The sequence below is a fragment of the Sminthopsis crassicaudata genome, chromosome 2 (genome assembly GCF_048593235.1).
Source record: "Sminthopsis crassicaudata isolate SCR6 chromosome 2, ASM4859323v1, whole genome shotgun sequence".
Lineage (NCBI taxonomy): Eukaryota > Metazoa > Chordata > Mammalia > Dasyuromorphia > Dasyuridae > Sminthopsis > Sminthopsis crassicaudata.
This window is the reverse complement of record NC_133618.1, coordinates 310,702,106-310,720,670: the sequence shown is the minus strand read 5'-3', so window position 1 is coordinate 310,720,670 and position 18,565 is coordinate 310,702,106.

Here is an 18,565-nt window from a genome sequence, read left to right as displayed (position 1 = left end):
TTATTAGCTTCCGAAGATATAAGTAACCTGGGTAGATAGACAGTAGTGCTAACAATTTACATTCGCTTCCCAGTGTTCCTTCTCTGGAGTATAATTTCAATCAGGACAACCATAAGTAGGAGGCTGGAATAGAGAACTTAGTGAACCTCAAGAACCTACAATCTGGAATACTACCCTGTAGATAAATTGGAAATTGGTAGAGCTAGGAATATTCTTTAACAACTGACTCTCTAAGGAAAAAATGTAAGCACAACACATTTAGGCTTAATTTGCATCTTTAGTAATTTCTCTATCACTGAAGTCTAGGCAATCAACAAAATGAAAAACAAACCCTTGATTCCTAAGCACTTGCTGATTTCTGAGGCATGCTAAAAATTTCACAATTATATCTCCCAGTTGGAGCCAGCTCTACACACACCCTTTGGTAGAGGCTACACTTATAAAAGAGGGATGAGATTCTAGCACCTATCTGCATTTCTGATTTGCAAGAATGGGGGAGAAGACCCTGGTAAAAGCTAATTGAAAACTTTAGGAGCGAACTAACAATGTCAGTGTATCCTCACACACATGAGCATACATGGCCCTTGCTCATTGCTTCAAAGCCCTTGTTACAAGTTCTTCTAGCAAAGCTCCAGAACCTACCACCTGATAGCAGTCATTTCACCATGATGAGAAATTTCAAGTCTGGAATATCCAATACTATCCCTGGTTTATGGTTCTCCACTTGGTCCCAGCAGCCCTTTTTCTTTTAGCAGGAAGACTGTAAAAAAAAAAAAGTTAGCCTAGGTTCAACTACTTTTCAAATATGTGGGACTCCTAACAAATCTCTTAAACATTCTAAGTTTCACCTTTCAATTTGGACAGCAAGTCTCATTCCTACTTTATTACAAACATTTCTTATGCCTTTTCTTAAGAGTAATCAGTTCCAGTAGAGCAGTAATGAACTGAACCAGCTACACCCAGTGAAAGAAGTCTGGGAGATGACTATGAACCACTACATAGAATTCCCAATCCCTCTATTTTTGTCCCCCTGTCCTTTTTATTTCCTTCACAGGCTAATTGTACACTATTTCAAAATCCAATTCTTTTTGTACAGCAAAACAACTGTTTGGATATTCTCATAGCAGTGATGATGTGATGCAATTCTTAGGAAGTATGTAGCAATAACCCTAAGGCTATCTGGCCTTGGAGTAATGTAGTAAGAAATGATATATTTCTTCCCCTGGGCTATCCTGCCCCAGTTTATTCTATATAACAAGAATGCTGAGCCCACAAATATTGCTGGTTGTCAGATAACAGCCTGTTGGTCAGACATAACAATTTCTGAGACTAATGAGCAACATAATGAAGTGCTTAAAAGTTTTTTGGGGGGTTTTGTTTTTGTTTTTTTGTTTTTAACTAAAGCTTTTTATTTTCAAAACATATGCATGCATAATTTCCCAACATTTACCCTTGTAAAACCTTGCATTCCAAATGCAAAACCTTGTGTTCCAAAAGGTGCTTAAAGTTGACATAAGAACAGAATAAAATTGGGTGTCTGCCATTTGATCTGGTGATGTTTCAGGCCTAAAAACATATCTCCAGGAGAGCTGCCCAGGGAACTATGGGTAGGTACTGCACCAGTGCACAAAGTCAGACCCAGACTCCTTAACTCCATCTCTAAGCCATAAAATTAGCATATTAATGACATGAAGCACCTAATTTCTCTAACTTTTTCCTATAAATTTATCTTCTTGCTCCTGGTTCTTTGCTAATTTCTTTTGGAACTTAGCTTTGGAGATGGGTCCGCGCCTGCAAGTTCTTTTGCAACACCTCACAATGCTGGTCTGGAACCCTAACATTTTGGGGATCCCCTTGAACTCCAATAGTAGAATCACAGGACTTGAAACATCCCCTTCCTGTTCCTTCACTCCCAAATAAAGCAAAACAAAGTAAAAACCATCCCTGGAGCCATTTACTAGAATATAGAATCCTTAGTGCTTTAGAAAATGCTTTAGAGAAAATGCTTTAGAGGAGAAAGGATAGCAAAGTGGTTAAGACAGAAGTTGGGGAATCTTATATGTGGTTGGGATGGAGGGTTTGATCAGAGGTCCAATCCTCCAGGGACCACAGAAAGGGGAAGTGAGCATGAGTTACCCTCCTGGGAGATTCTGATAGTCCTGTGAACAGAAAATTCCTTTCTGCCCTCATGGTCTCAAAATATCATGGAGACAGATGGGGAAAGGAAGAGAAATAAGAGACCAAAAGACTCCCAAGTAACAGAAGAGAATAGTCATGTACCCCCAATCTGCCAGTTACAGTGGCAAAGTGACCAGAAACTTTTAATTTTCTTTGTGAAGGGAACTGGAATCAACAACTTTGCATCTTAGAAAATTGTCAGAAAAAATTGTCTCTGAGAAACTGAGAGGTTAAGTGATTTGCCCATAGTCACATTCCCGGATTGGTGAGAAAGGATGAAAGTGTTCCTGATTCAAAGTTCAGTTTTTAGTACCTAGGTCATATGCCTCTCAGTGCCTCTTTCAGATTTAAAGAGGCTTTAAAGTTTAAAAAAGCATTCTGTCCCCTGAATTCATTCTTTCATTCAATAAATGCTTTTTAAGTATCAATTATGTTCCAGAACTGTGCTAAGCACTGAGGTACAAAGAGTCAAAAGGCAGTCCTTCCCCTTAAGGAGATTACAATGGGGGAGGAAGGGGTGGCGTGGACAGGGGAAGGTCAGGGGTAGGGAGACAGCATGGAAACAAACATGTACATAAATTATATGTAGGATAAATAGGAAGTCATTATCAGAAGAAAAAAGTAAGACAATTGAGAGTTGGGGAAGGCTTCTTGTAGAAGGTGGGGTTTTAGCTGGGACTTAAAAGAAGCCAGGGATGTCAGAAATCAGAGTGGAGGAGAGGGCGTGGGTGACAAATGGGAAAAAATCCTCAAATCCAAGAGGGGGAATATCCTATTTGTGGATCAGCCAGTGGCACTGGATCTAAGAGTACGTGTTGAGGAATAAAATATTTGAAGAGTGGAAAGGTAGAAGAGGGTTATGAAGGGCTTTCAGTGACAGAGTATTTGTATTAGCTTCTGGAATCAGGAAAAAGCCACCAAAGGTTTCTTTGGGGGGTGCTATGAGAGTGGAGGGGGTTGACACAAACACCCCTAATTAGCTAGAGACAAGGAAATACATCCAGAGTCAGAATTGGACCCTTTATCTTCTATAAGATCTGTCGCTCAGTGGTGTTATACACCCCACTCTATTGCTTCAGTACTTTGAATGTCCATAAGTATATGGCTTTGGCAACACAGCAGGACTGGAGGGGGGGTGGCTTTTCAACACATATACAAATGTATTATGTATATATGAATATATATATGCATGTTTACACACATTTATATATGTGTGCATGCATATATACATATATTAACTGTTTCAATATAATTGGTTTCCTTCTTTTTAAATTTTATTTTTACTTTTAGTTCTAAATATTTTCCCTCCTCTCATCCTCTTCCCCATCCATTGGGAAGGCAAGAAATACAATAATCATTATAGAGATAATCATTCAAAGTTATGATATATGAAAAAGTTATGGAGAGACTTACATGAACTGATGCTAAATGAAGTGAGCAGAACCAGTAGAGCATTATACATGGCAACAAGACTGTACTATGATCAGTTCTGATTGACGTGGCTCTCTTCAATAATGAGATGATTCAGATCAGTTCCAATGGTTTTGTGATGAATAAAGTCATCAGCAACCAGAGAGAGGACTCTGGGGACTGAGTGTGAATCACAAAATAGCATTTTCACTTTTTTTGTTGTTGTAGTTTGCTTGCATTTTGTTTTGTTTTGTTTTGTTTTTCTTTTTGATTTGGTTTTTCTTATGCAGCATGATAATTGTGGAAATATGTATAGAAGAATTGCACATATTTAACATATGTTGGGTTACATGCAGGGGAGGCAGTGGAAAAGGGAGAAAAAAAATTTGGAACAAGGTTTTGCAAGGGTAAATGTTAAAAACTATGCATGTATTTTGAAAATAAAAAGCTTTATTAAAAAAACAAATAGTCATTCAGATAATATTTCTGCATTAGTTATGTTCTGAGGAAATACAGAAAGTTAAAAAAATATGCTTCAGTATTCACTGAGTCCTCCATCAGTTCTCTAACTGGACATGGATAATACTGTATTGACCTTGTAACCCTGAACAAATCACTTAATCTTTCAGTTCCAGTTTCCTTATCCATAAAATAGAGGTAAAAACAATAGCACCTACCTCACAAATTATGAGAATCAAATGAGACAAAATATGCAGAGTGCTTACAATAAAAGCTAGCTGCTATTATTAAATTATTTTATTTTAATTGATTTTTATTTTTAAAAGCACTTTATTTCTGAAAGGTCCTATTGCTAGTACAGTTGCACAAAAGATAGGGAAAAGGGGAGAGAATTCTCTATATAGTAGAAACTGCTATGCTCTTCAGTTATTAGCCTTTTTTCACTTTATTTCCATTCCTTTTTCCCATTTGTCTTATTGTTTCATTTTGAAACCTTGGACTGTTTAAGGATAAAGACATTTTCTCCACAGATAGCTACAAGAAAGGACAACTACCCCCAAAGGCTCAAAAATAATTGATAAATTTTGAGCAGTTAGACCTCTCCTACCCTGAGTCTTTAACCAAACCTTCCTATGGCATGGGTCATTTTTTCTCAGCCATTTCCCATTAAAGGCTTCAGGGCCCTAGTTTAGACAAATTTTCCAATATATAAAAGTCAGTAACTTATGTGTTGAGAAAAGAGAGACTGATATGAGTTCATGATTTGGGGGTATGATGTGCCATTTCATGTTGGTAGGGTATCAAGTACTTTGCAAGGATTAAAGTGCCAGGATGTGAAGTTTCAAAATTCTGAGAGGAAGGTTATTGGAAATAAAGGCATTTCTGCCCCAAGAAACCTCACACTTCCAGGGAAGAAAAGCACAGTCAGACATAAGACTGGGTCATCATGCATCTCCCTAAGAAAAGTGCTAGAAATAATAAAATCACTTTCAACTGTAATAATATAACCCACTTACCTGCAAGTGGGGGGCCTGGTGTCCACTGACCCTAGAATGAAAAATAGTCTTCTCCTTAAGATTGTACTTGTGTTTCAGTGGAGCTAAGGGCTTCAAGCAGCGAATTTTAAGATCATGTGAAAATACTTCAAAAGACGTATTGTATCATTACATTAGTCTGGGAGTTCTTAAATGCTGAGTCTTTATTGTTGCTTGGTGGCTTGGTTCAGTCATGTCTGATTCTTGGTGACCCCATCTGGGTTTTCTTAGCAAAGACACTAGAGTGGTTTGCCATTTCCTTCTCCAGCTCATTTTACAGATGAGGAGGCTAGAGTCACACAGCTAGTAAGTGTCTGAGGCCAGATTTGAATTCAGCAAAGATGTTCCTTTAAATTATGATTAACTTCAATTATCACATCCTCCCTTTAGTTTCCAGACTATTTTGAGAAAGGATGTCATCACATGATAAACATTAAAAAACTAGTAAAATCAAGGGAGGAAAAATTGGAATATATAAGTTGTTTCAAGATATAGCTAAAATATTTAACTAATTGGAAACTATTCCTTATCCTCTCAGTCTTCAGTTCTATCTGCCTCAGAATTTCTTTTATTTTGCATTTACTTATAGGTGAACATATTGTATCCCCACAGTACAATGCTTAGCTCCTTGAGAGTAGGAACTGTCACATTTTCAGTCTTTTTATTCCCTGGAGCCTATTACGTTCCTCAAACATTGAATTTAATTATAAAAAGGTGTTTGTTTTGTTTTTTAAATAGCTCTACATTTATAAATCAGTGCTTTCTAGAGCCAGAACAAGAATTTAAAAAGACGTTAGGGATACCATAGTCTTGTTTTTATGTAACACCCCCATTCAGTACTTCTCAACTGTTACCAGCAATTTAAAGCAGATTGTGGGGACTACCTCAGTTTTTTTCTCTAGTAAATTTATTTATTTTTAATACACATTACTTTATGAATCACGATGGGAGAGAAAAATCAGAGCAAATGGGAAAAAGCATAGGAGAGATTTAAAAAAAAAGAAAAAAGGAAGTGAACGTAGCATGTGTTGATTACATTCATTCCCTTCAGTTCTTTTTCTGGATGCGGAAGGCATTTTCTGTCCAAGCTCCCTACCTCCGTTGATGAAATTACAAAAGACCCAATATCTAATCATAAGATATAGACTTGTGAGTCAAGAAGGAAAACACCACAATTGGCAGGGGAAATAAATGAGTCATAGGGCTAAGAGTTCTCAACGCCTAAGAACTGGATTTCAGAGTTTGAGGCAGTAGTGAAGGAGGAGAGGGTTGGACAGGAAGATATGTCTCTCTCAACACTGACCAGTCATGGTATCTAGTACCAGAGTAGAAGATACTTCATCTAGAATTGGAGTGGAAGATTTAGGGATGTAGCAAAGGCAGGAGCTGCTTATGGAGGACATACTTGCAAGAGGAGGGAGGAGGAAGAGAGAAGGAAAGGATTTCTCTCCCTTCCCATCTCTATCCTTGGCCATGAGGAGCGATTGGACCAGGGGGAGACATCTCAGGGAGTAGATACATGTTCCAGACAGGCTCAAACACAGAGAGAGTTACCCAAAGAAAAGCAACTTGAAGGACTGTGACCTTTGGCAATTATGGAGAGCAGCCAATCCGGGAACTCCACATGAGAATTCTCCAAAGAAAGGACTAGTAGAGTCTGGCAGTATCTGGAATTGTGGGATGCCTTGGGCACATATTTTATCCTATATTTTTACCCTACTCCCATGATATCATGCTTGAGCCCACTCCTGTGGATTTTATATTTGTGAAAAATGTATCTTGGAATGTTTTACAACTACTAAGGCAGCTAGTAGTAGATAGAGCACTGGGCCTTCCTGGCTCAGGAAAATCTGACTTCAAATCTTGCCTCAGACACTTATTAGCTCTGTGATCTCTATCTGTCTCCGTTTTCTCATCTGTAAAATGAGAATACCTGTGTAACAGCATCAACCTCCCAAGGTTGGTGTGAGGATCAAATAAGTTAATGCTTGTAAAGCCCTTGGCACAAAAGAAATACTATATAAATGTCAGATAATTATTATTATGTTTTTGCTATATCATCTGAATAAATGTTTTTGTTTAAAGCTAATTACATTTACTGGCTGATTGTTAATGGAAAGCACAACAGTGGAGGCTTGTGAGTTACACTAGCAAGACTAGACACCTGCATAGTTACTCCTAGAACCTGATGCAGGTAGTCCCTTTAGAGCCCCAACCTATTAAAAATGTGTTTGTGGGGGGTGGGGATGGGGGTGGGGCCGGGGGATTAGAGAATAGTCTAAAGCAAGGGCTACATGTATAAATGTTAAAATTGAATTCATCTGATTGAGCCTTCCTTACTCTGCTGTGAAGGTCCAAATTTTAATAATTTAATAATAAAGGCTTCTCACTTTCTAAAACAGATTTTAATTTATCACAAATTTAATAACCATCAAAGAGATAATAAAATGAACATAAAATAAGGAATGAAATCTTAAATCTTTTAACATTTAATAAAGGAAAACCAAATAAATTTGCAATAAATAAATGATATTTTCTCTGTGTCACTTTGTAAGCCCTTCTGGTTATACCATTTGGGGCTTTGTTTTATGTAAATATATACAGTTTTAGTCAGTGTATATGTTGTCCTGATTCTTTTGATCTCATTTTCCCATCACTTTCCATATTTCATTTTTGTATTTCATTTACATAATATCCTATCACATTACCAAATCATCATTCATTTACCTACTCTCCAATTGTGGGATATAAAGGTATTTCAAGAGTTTTTTATTTATAAATTTTGTTGTAAAGTAATTGTAAATATTTTTACATAAGCCTTTTTAATTTGTTATGATCAAGTTCTGGCAAGAGAATCAGAGTCAAAAGTTTTGATCAGCTAGTTTGTGACTGATACTGCAAAAATCCATCCTACAGAGTTGCCTGTTTCCTTGCAACCCTGCCAAAATTGAATTTTATAACTTTTTTCTATTTTTGTCTTTCTAGTGGGAGTAAGGTTACATCTTAAGATAGTCTTCATATGCATATATCTCTGATTAGATAATTTAAATATCCCATGTTATTAAGTTTATTACTACCTTTAAAAATTGTTCAGGTTCCACTAAACCATTGTTAGGAATTGTTAGTATTAAATAGATGTCTTCTAGCTATTAGTCTTACAAATGATGTCATATCTTCATATGATGTATTCATTTTACATATTTTTTTTTGCAAGGATTTTTCTCTTAAGATAATACTTTTTCTTGAGCAAAAAACTCTTCTCTGTATAATTACAACCCTTATTTTGTTTCCATTCATTTCTTTTTTTTTTTGGTTAAAAATCTTTCTTCTAGTTTGATCATTATTGTATATTTCGATTGTTATCCAGTAACATGGTAAATACATGAGGTATATAATTTTTTGCAGCATTTTTCTCCATTTTTAATCTTGCAGTTGTCCAATTTTTATTCCATTCCTCAGTAACCATGAACTTAAATAGCAATCTCATACAGATAATGAGTTGTACTTCTAGATTCTCTATTCTCTTGTGTTGTTTTTCAGAGAACCTGGTTTTGAATCCTCACCCTATAGTGTATTTGTGTGACCCTTTGTAAGATAACTAACCTCTGGGATTAATTGTATCCTCATCTATAAATAAAGGCATTGGACTTCAAAGACCCCTTATGGCAATATGACCCTATGATCCATTTCTTTCTTTTTTCATTAACAGTTTAAAAAATAATTCTTGCTGGATAGTAGATATCAGAACCTGGAAGTGTCAATTCTATTTTCAAATTTTTCATTGTTCATATTTGCCGATCTACTTTTCCATATACATTTGATACCAATTTAATTTTGTGAAATAATCTACTGATTTTTTTAATGGAATGGCATTAAATCCCAAAATTTGGGAAGCATTAACATTTTTAATATATTGGTTCTAATTATGAGCAAAGAATAGACCTTCATTTGTTCAGTCCTTTCTTGATTTCTGCCAATCATTTTGAAGTTATTTTAATATAGACCTGGCCTTGATAAGAGTTGGCATATTGAAAAATAAACATAATCATGTAGAACTCTATTGCATTCCAAAATCTGTTCTTTCTAAATTGTTACCCAAAATCTAATTTAATTTCTATCCCAGATTATAATTCTTCAGTCATGAATATGAGTGCAGATAAAAAAAAAAATTCCTATTGTTGTTACCTTAAAAAGTTTGCCCTTAAAAATATACTCCAAGACTTACATCAATTGATGCTGAGTGAGAACTAGGAGATCATTATACTGAGAACTGAGTAGAACTAGGAGATCATTATACACTTCAACAATGATACTGTATGAGGATGTATTCTGATGGAAGTGGATTTCTTCAACATAGAAAAGAGCTAATCCAATTCCAATTGATTAATGATGGACAGAATCAGCTACACCCAGAAAAAGAACACTGGGAGATGAGTGTAAACTGTGAGCATTTTTTGTTTTGTTTTGTTTTTCTTCCCAGATTATTTTTACCTTCCGAATACAATCCTTCCTTTGCAACAACAACAAAATGCGGTTCTGCACATATATATTGTACCTAGGATATACTATAAGATATTTAATATGTATGGGAATGCCTGCCATCTAGGGAAGGGGGTGGAGGGAAGGAGGGGAAAAATTCGGAACAGACAGGAGTACAAGGGATAATGTTGTAAAAAAAAAAAAAAAAAAAAAAAAAATTACCTATGCATATGTACTGTCAAAAAAAATGTTATAATTATAAAATTAATTAAAAAAATATATATATATACTCCAAAAATAATAGCCTGGACTTATATGACTTCTCCCCCCTTCCTTCACTCTTAAAAAATGTTTAGAAAGAATGAAAATAAGACATTTGAAATTTCAATGAAGTTCACTGTGATATAAATCAAGAGTCTCAAGTGCATAGTGAAAAAGTTTATTTACGACAGGTTTTGAATTTTGAAGACAAGAATTCACAAAGGCATCACAAAACTGTTGAACAATATAAAAACACCCAAAGTAAGCTACTTAAGTGACTGTAGCACAAAAGTTCATCTGTATGGTACAGCAACACATTCAATGCCACAGTTCACTAAAATATGATTTTTTAAGGAGGAAAACAAATCTCATACAAAAAGAACATGAAAATTGAGTAATTTGGTGCAGAGTGCTTTACAAGGTTTGAAGTGATAGGTTGATGCTTAGATCTATCATCATGGAAAATATTTATGAGTTAGAAGGAAACAATCTGACCAAACCAAATAACAGTTGTTTTTAAAGAAAAAGCAGACTTTCTTCTTCAAATCAAGTTTCTGGAATGTTGAACTATTAGAACATTTTGCAGTAAAAGCATAAAAAATACCTGTCTTTGCAGCTGCCCTGTTCCTTCTTGAAAATTTATCAAGAAAATGTAGTTTTCATGATATAATTAACTAAAATTTAATATCATAGGAGGCACTAGGAAAACAAAGAACCAATGGCATGATCTGGTTTTTGGAAAACATTCAAATGGCTCATCAGTTCCTTATGTTAATGAAAGTCTACCATCATTTTGGAGCAGATAGCTCCTTTTTTTTTTTCTGGGGACCTCAAAGCACTTCTCATCTTTATCTTCTCTCACAAATACCTTTTTTTGGGGGAACAAAGAGGAAAACATTAGCCAGATCCAGAACACGAAAGCAGGAACATCTAAATCAAACTAAAAACAAGTCCATGATTCTTCCTTGTCTCTGAGATAATAAACATTTTCATCTAACTGTTCCCATTTAGGATACTGGTCTCATAATTCATATAGTAAAAATCAAGCGAATGAAAAATGTATACGGCCCAGATTATGACAATCAATTTGGATGAACAACCCAACAATTAACTCTGTGTGTGTGTGTGTGTGTGTGTGTGTATTTGTGAGCACACATGTATGTATGTATCTTTTCCAGATACTACAGATAGACAACAAAGTGGGCCCAGATTTGGAAAGAAGAACAAATGAAGCAAACATGAGAAACTGTGCAGTTCTAATGTGAACTCAAGATAGTCTATGCCAAAAAAATACATTTTAAGCATTAATATTTTTCTATAAATCATAGCTCAAACACTATAATTTTAGAAAAATCAGAATGGCAGATGACCTGAAGAGCAATAGAAAAATCCATGGTCATTTTAATTTAGACCAAAGAGTGTTACCAACAATGTTCTTTATACCAGAAATGATGTCAAAGGACATGTGTGATGAAAAAAGAGATAAGACAAACATGCAGCAAGAGTAAATCCTGAGTTAAATTGCACTGGTATCCACAAAATATTTAAAGACCTATAAGAAAAGAGCCAGCCCGTTTGAGTAGCTCTGCTATGGAGTATTTATGAAAGAACATTGACAAGAATCACTCAGGATTTCAAGGCATGAAGAGGCTATGGTTTGCTGGACTGGTGGGCAAAGTACCCACCACCAATAATATCATATAGATAATTTCAGCTACAAGCAAGTTCCTGTGAACTTTTAAAAGGATAGCCAGCGGGTTTAATTAATAAGATTTTTCTAAACAACTTTGTGGTGTGTTTCTTACAGCATTCTAGATCACTAGGTAATATATAAACTCCAGTGAACATAAATAGGGAAGGGAACCAGACTTAAAAAGTCTGAGACGGCAGTCATGAAAATAAATCCCAGTTCACATATTGAAGGGCATAATAAGTCAAATATAAATATGTAGTAAAATAATGAACTCAAATAAGATAGAACAACTTAATAGCTAGATTCTTGACTTTAGGCTTTGACTTATGTTTACAGAACAGTGTTAAGGCTGCACTGGGAGAGTGTACAAAAAGGGGTGATGATGACTTTCATTAAAAACAAACCATGCAAGATCCCCTTTTTCCTGATCATCCACCTATTTCCAGAGATTAGTCTATATCAGCACGCTGCAAGCTTCTAGAAGTTGACTCTCAGAATTGTCTCTTTTTTTCTGTGCAGGGATCCTACCCAGTGATGAAAAGAAATGCTTTGGTATCCTCTACAGTTGGATCCTGAGAGCTGCTGAAGAAATTCAGTCTGAGCTGGGGACAATGGGAGGAAGGGACCCCTTCACCCAAGGTTACTAATAAGGCAATTCCCAATTCAAAAGTAAACAAGGCATCCAATTACCTGAACTTGGGACTATAATTAATAACTTTCCAAAGTTCCACTTTTAACATGAAGTTATTTACATCAATCTACTCCGATTACTTTTTCTTTATGGCTAATCAGTCTGCACAGAGGCCCATGGTTACTATGCTCTCAGTTCCAAGTCATGTTATGAACACCTGAGGCCCCTATGGAGAAAGAAAATCTGCAAAATGCAAATCTTATTTCATAGAGTAAAACCATGAAGAAATCCCACTACTACTATTCATTTCTAGGGTCACAGATAAGACTTTTCTTCTAAGAGCCTAGGAGGCAAGATTTCTGCTAAAATGACCAACTTGCTATTTTCTCTGTGCATATTTCATCTCCCATTTGTGCTTCCACACAGATGGTGTCTTTCCCCACCCACTCCATTTCTGGACTTTCAATGGAATGACCCTTATCTCTTGGAACCCTTACATCTCTTCCAAGGCTCAGCTTAAGCAACCTCCTACAAGAAGCCTTTTCCAGTTTTCCTACGTGTTAGTCCTCAATGTCCCTGCTTCTTATTCATCCATGTATGTACACTCTGTTTCCCCTACTGAAATGTAAGGTCCTTGAGAACAAAGCTGTTTCTATTTTTGTCCTTGTATTCTCAGAGCTTAGCACCATGCCTGGTACACAACAGGCACTTAATAAATGGGGAACTTTTTTCTTTAATATTGAGCTGAAATCTGACTCCACATAATTTTTACCCAAATCCATCTGGAACCAAGAAAAACAATTCTAATCCCTTTTCCATAAAATGGCCCTTCAAATAAATAGCTGAAACCTACTATTATATCTTCATTAAGGCTTTTCTCCTAAGGAATAAATTATATCCTGCTCCTTTCAAGTGATACTGTTTAAAATCCCCTTATTATCTTGATCACCTCACTCTGGATATGCTTGCCTTCCTTCAAAGGCAGTGCTAGAATGACTTCAGATATAGTCTGAACAGGCTTGGGCAAGGGGTTACATGGATGATTAATACATGGTTATATACTTGGTCATTGAAAACAAGATATTCCAGATTTATGATCATCATTTGAGAAAGGTTATTAAGATATGGAATTACATATCATTGCTGTTTTTGTGGTGAGTGAGTGTCCTTCGATCTCAGAGGACTATAACATGTCATGACATATAAATGAATTGGGTTTAAGTAAGAAAGAGCTGATGTCTTTACACAGCTGGAAGCAGTGAGAAACCTTGGCCTTTTTAAGCCAAGGTCTTTAATTATTTCAGTTAACTGAGGCAAAGCCCAATCAGTGATTAAGGCTAGGTAAGAAATGAAGCATAGAATGGTCTCATATACCTAGTCAAAAAGGTTATTAATACCTTAAATATATTACATATGGTTGTTCTCTAGATATGACATCTACTCTTAAAACAAGTTGGATGGGAGTCTGCTCAGCTTAAAAAAGGATTCATCTTCAAAATAAATATGGACAATTTACTACTGGGGACAGAATTTCTCTCTTCCCTTTCCTCACAGGCTCTGGTGTTGGCTGGTACTTCTTTAATAAGTAGATGGTTTCAGTTTCTTAGGAAGTTTTGGGAAGGTACACTTAGTGGAGCTGGTCTACAAGTCCTTTCTAGTTCTACAACTCTTTTAGTGTAGAAGAAATGAGCTAAGAGATCTAGGGATCTGAGATTATTAAAGAGTATTCTACTCTAGGATCTGAAAAAACTCTGAGAAGGCAATGTGACTATATCTTTCTCTTGTTATATACAGTGCTATCATGGCACCTAACACTATATTAGATGATAACAATTCATATTAGATGTTATCCATACAACTCAAAGGAGGCCAATCAACAGTAGGCCAATCAACAGTGGGCACAAATTGTATGGGAAAGCATGTTCTAATGGCTTTGGTTTCTTCTGTGTTGTAGCTATGAAGGGCTTGAACATTCCATTAGCCAGAACTTAAGAGTCTACCACAATTTCAACCAAATTCTTTTGGCTACTTTCCAGTCACCACCTGAGGCCCAGGGAATCTCTCAAAGGAAAACTCCATCCTCAGGTCAGCATTACAATTGATCAAGGAAAGAACAGTTCTTTGAGCTGATCTCTTTGAGTGAACAGCAAAGTGGATTTGAGATTTCTTTAACAAATACACCAGATACACCTCCCCCCCTTCTCTGCCTTCTTTTAAAGAAAGAATTCTAACATCTGACATGCAAACAGAATGAAAATATAAGCAAACCAAAAATATTCAACAGCTTTGCCTTCTCCTGTCTCTGTTAATTTTCAGCTGATTCCCTTTTTTTTTTTCTTTCTCCTTTACAAGTGAATTGTACACAGCAGCATATGTTACAACAAATTTTTAGCCTCTGCTCTCATCCCTACACTCCTCCCTCTCCCTCTTCCTCTCCCTCTCCCTCTCTCCCTCCCTAAAAACTATGGTACCTCCAGGAACTTTGGGTTAAAGGTAGAGAAATAATTCTACCTAACATCTGGAAATCAAGAGTTTGGGTCCCACCTACCTCTCTAATGAAGAAGTAAAGCTGAGAGAGTTTCCCTAGGAAATCACTGTCTTTCCAGGATGACACATTATACACAAATAGTTAAATGCCTCTATGTCTGTGGAACTGCATAATGTTTTTAGTTGTAGCCCTTTTCTTATGGGAAATGTAATTTTCAATTCCAAGAGAGTTTCATATCAATGAAATCAGCTCATTTGTTTCAGGGGTGTGGAATTCTTTATAGTTTTAATTTTTAGCACAGATCATTTAGAAAAAAGAATGGAATAATGAATTGTTTTTCTTAGAATCAAGATAGGAGGACCAGGATTTAAGAAGAACCTCTGGCAGAGATACTATGGGACATATTACAGTGGAATCTGACAACTTCTAAGTGACCCCAGCAACTTTAAGTTGCAGAATAGTAGCTTATCTGCCTTGATCAAAGAGGGAGTTTTTTCAATGGGGAGAGCGCCTTACAATATTGAAATCACAGGCAAGAACAAAAAAAAAAAAAAAAGAGGACTGGGAATGGAGAAAATATATAATTTTTCAAAGACCTAAGTCTATTTCCCATCTAAAGCTTAATAAGCAAAAAAGACTTTTAAAAATAAGTATATTAAGCAAAAAGAAATATGATGATATTCCAAGTTGTTATATATATTTCATTTTAATTTTTTTTTTATCTCAGGGTTGCACTATGTTTCTGAATCTTGAAGACATATCAATAGACAACTGAGATAAGAATGAAATTCTTTCAAAATTAGCTTCATTAATCATCACATGGTTGTTGTGAGGACCAAATTAAAGTACTTTGTAAACTTTAAAACATTATTTAAGCTTCAGCTATTCTTATCATCAAGGTTAATAGAGCAGGAATTATGGCCAGAGGGACTGAGGAGGGGAAGCAGGTAGTCAAAGAAGGCCACTGAAGAACACTGATGAAGACTACATCCTAAATGCCATTTGTTGAAGTGCTTGACTATCAATATACTTTCTTAGTGGATGGACACTGGTAATCAACTTATTATTTAAAAATTAATATTCTAAAAAATTTCCTTTATCTGAGTTTCAATTTCTTCACTTCTAAAATGAGTAAGTAGGTCTCTAAAATTCCTTCCTGTTCCAAAATCCTGTGATTCTATGAGAATTTTTGACCAAGTCTTCATAAATACATCCTGCCATAGAATGGCACAATTTAGACAGGTACAAAACATGCAACAGCAAATGGGTACAATCTCAAAAAAGGCAAAAGGCATAATCCTTCCTTCGGCTAAATTCATTCCCCCTCAACTTTCTAGATAAATTGAAGGACTTGAAAATGACCTGAAGGAAAAAAAAAAAAAAAAAAAAAAAAAAAAGGGCTTAGAGAGAGACAAGAGAGTTATCTTCAAATATCTGAAGGACTAACTCATGGAAACAGACAGACCAAGTTGTAGCAGAAGCAGTCAGAAAGGGAGGAAGACAGACAGACAGAGAAAGAAAAAATGACAGAGATTTAGACATGATGAAAAGAAAAACTTCTTCACAATAAGAGCTATCATTCCAAAAGTAGCAAAGGGAAGAAAGTGATTTTCCTTCCCCCTCCCCCACCCTGGAAGTCTTTAATCAGAGGTTTGGTTATTCCTTATCAGTGATTTTGTAAACAGATCTCTTTATTAGCTCCAAATTGGACTAACTGGCCCTGGAAGCCCCTCAACCCTTTAGATTCTTTGATTCCACAATTTTAATTTAGTTTTTGGAGATAGATAGAGGAGGAAATCTTTTTTTGTATTTTGACTCAGGGAGTTTGGAAGGGGCTAGGGCAGCTCTTAAAAGTTGTCTAGAATGCTGAAGTTCCAAGTAACACCTTTTCCTCAGAGTCTAGTGATCTGTAATTTAGAAATATGACATAAGAATTTTTTGTAGTAGAAAATGAAACTAATTCATATTAAGCTATTTTTAGCTGATGGGAAAATAGAACTCGAGTTGTTTAGCACAACATCAATGTGGGATGAGGTGTAATAAGGTCATTCTAACAGTAGACATTGGCAGAAAGAGGAATAAAGGTTATGGGAACATAATGCCTTCCAGGTATAGTTACACAACAAGATCTGGGTATTCAAAGAAAATGAAAGGCAGATTTCTTTATAGCCCAGAAATATATGCTAACTTAAGCTATGAAGACTGTTCTTTGTCTCAAAAGTTCATTGTTGGAAGAAAATAAGCCATTATGGAGACAATAAACAAAGAAACAATAATTTCAACCAAATGGATCCACTAAGTCTGAGAAGACAACCTCTATGTGGCTAAGGCATATCAACTCAAATTCAGTAAAGAGTAAGCTGATCATCTAGCCATCTGACAGGTTTGCCTAATGCATAAAGTGCCTTCCTGTATTAGAAAAGGGCAGTTATTCAGGTTGTTCCCAGGAGGAATCAAAGGTACATGATGTCCTCATGTCCTTCATATACAATGATGATACAAATTCACCATGAAAAAAAGTATATACTTTGACTTATTTTTCCAATAGGGAAGATGGATTTTTTGATGAATTAGGTTATGCAAACTATATGAGAAACTAAGAAAGAAGCCAAAGGAGAGCATGGCGAAGGACTATCCCCATACCTGAAGGTGTGCAATCTTGGACTTTTGCAATCCTGGATACAATGAGAAAACTGATTAGCCTGTCAATCTTGACATATTTGATTCCTTACAAAGAGACACATTCAAAGGCTGAGTTTTCCTTGAAAGAAACTATACAAGTCGTAGGTTTATCTTCCTTTCTCTCTGAAAGGACATATTCCTGACAGGCAAGACTACTCAGGCAAGAACACCATTCTTATAGAAAAACTACCTAAATGGCTCAGAACAAAAGGAAAACCTGCTCAAAGTAACGTGAAAATCATTTCAAAGGTGAACCAAAATGCATTTTAAAAATAAATAACTTAATAAATAAAATTGTTTACTCCTTACAAACCTAACACACTAACAGAACTGGCAAAAGAAATGAAGGATAAAAGGAGGTAAAGGCAACAGACAAATCTCCGTTCTTCTATCCCTTTTCTGCCTAAGTACCAAGTTGCTCTGGCAACAACTAAAAGCACCACCTGATACCTAGTGGCACTCCTAGGATTTAAGGTTAATTGTTTGGGGAGGTAGAAAGGGGAGAGGGGGGAGAGAGAATGTAACCAGGGAAACAGGATTTGGCAGGGAAATGAACAAGTAACAAAACCAGCAGCATCCCTGGAGCTCCATTATCACTTTCTCTAAAAGCCTTAAAAGGATCAAAGATAGTAAGCAGCAAATCGAGAAAACTTTAAACTGGTGAGCTTTTTGCATAAGTCTAACAAGTAGGAAAACATTACCAAAAGAATTACCTGAATAGACTACACTGTATTTGGTTCTAACGCAAATTCTCTAGCAATATTCACATTCTATAACAAAGAGACGGTAGGGAAACTTGCATTGTTTACAATCATCAGACTACATTCTTCTTCATACAAATGTGTCACCACACTTAGGTGTAGGAAAATATGTTATGGGATGGTAAAAGCCATTTGGTGCCTGATCACCGCTTCTTCCCACAAAGAATCACTTTTCCCTTTATTCTACAATGGCCCTGGCTTAGGGTGACTACTTATCAACAGAAGGAAATAGTGGGGGATCTTTTCTACTCAGGAGACTTGAAAAATACACTGGACCTTAGAGATTACATTTAAAAAAAAATCTTTGCATTGGTAGTAAGTACACAGATTTAGCAGCTGAGGACTTGTCATGGAGAGCAAGACATAGTCCTCCAAGGGCAGTAAGGCCTCTTCAAATAGAAGAGCCAGTGCTAGGCTAAGAACAAGGAACTGAGTAGGAACGTGGCAGTGGAAGAGGCTGGGCAAAATAATTTTTTCTCTTTATAAACA